Source organism: Diadema antillarum, unplaced genomic scaffold, assembly GCF_040938485.1.
Source record: "Diadema antillarum isolate AM-2024a unplaced genomic scaffold, OU_Dant_1.0 seq00000297_RagTag, whole genome shotgun sequence".
Lineage (NCBI taxonomy): Eukaryota > Metazoa > Echinodermata > Echinoidea > Diadematoida > Diadematidae > Diadema > Diadema antillarum.
In genome coordinates, this window is record NW_027271320.1 from 649,954 (window position 1) to 651,465 (window position 1,512).

Consider the following 1,512-nt stretch of genomic DNA (forward strand, 5'->3'; position numbering starts at 1 on the left):
CACATATTGTTTATTCTCTTATATTCAGGTGTATCCATCTTGCACCTATTACCCCTATTTATCAATCCGTGCACTCTTACCTTTCAGCTTGTTTCAATTCACGTTTTCTTGCCATGTCTCCTTATTAGTTTCCTTTTCATTAAAACTTTACTTGAAAACTATCATTGCATTTATTCTTGGATTTGTTTTATTGTCGCAATAGGTTCACCCCACTCGCTTATTTTCGATTTATCTCATTTTTTGACTTAATGGTTATAATGGTTAATGGTTGATAGTCTCTTGTCTACCATGGCCATTTCTTCATCTTCATTTCAGGCCCTTAGATTCTACTTCTGCCAAGAAAATTGAAAAAAAAAAATCGTCAGTCAATCACATGATACCCACAGGCCAGCTTTCCTGGCACTCACCTGAACTACAGAGACGTCAAAATCCGATTTTGCATTTTTGGTATTATTTCTTTCCACCAATATCACTATTATGAGTACTGCTATCACTGTTATTTTTGTTATCATTATCAAAGGATTAATCTGGATGATGTTCATTCTTTTACATTTTGAACTAGGAATTTGTTATCAAGGAAACATATCAGTTTCAGAAATTGTACTAATTAGGTTAAGGAAAGAGGACTTCTTTTTTTCAAAAGAAATTAACAAATCAAAAAACAACAACAACAACAAGCAAACAAATATGATATTAAAGTTGCTTCACAAACAGTATGATCACTTACACGAAGTAACTATTCAGACTGCAACATTACCTGACCTTTTTTTTTTTTTTGTGGGGTTGGGGGTGGGGGTGATACATTTGTTCGGTTATAACGAAATTTCGATATAACGAAAAAAAATAACTGCCCATATTGAAAACTTTCACCCTAATTCACGCAGAAAATCCGAGGTAGCAGACGCTGGAGAAAGTAAGTGCGTGTGGGGCGCGTGACTAGTCGACACGTTAGTGGGGGTGGCCTGCAGCACCGTGCGTGGAGGGACATCATGTTCACACAATTTCACACGTAGTGTGTTGTGTGTGTAGTCGACAGAAATCGGGTTAAATCTACATACGAGATATAGTCTAGGACCTTATCATTCCTTTACAACATTATTTCAGTTGATTACCTGTGTACAACACGTGTAGGCCTATATAAGCGCCCGATTGCAGACAGCAGGTGGCAAGCGACCGTTGCAACCACTTACATTATTACCACCGCCGGAAAAAATGCACCAGTTCGACTAGAGCCATCATCGAAAAATGAGACGGAATGTGGAATATTTTTGGTTGTTTTTGCTCCCAAACTTAACACAGCTATGTTGTTCATAAGGCTGCTACGTATCTAGATAATGTCTCATATACAACTGTATCTGGATATTGCATTGAAAATGACATCTGGCGAGAAACAAAAGCTTGAATTCACAGGAATTCACACTGCTGACGACGGCAGACAGTGAAGGCCAACGGCTCAAATTTTCGTTGGTAGTCTCGTCACGTGATAGTTCTGTATGGATTGTACACGTTCCC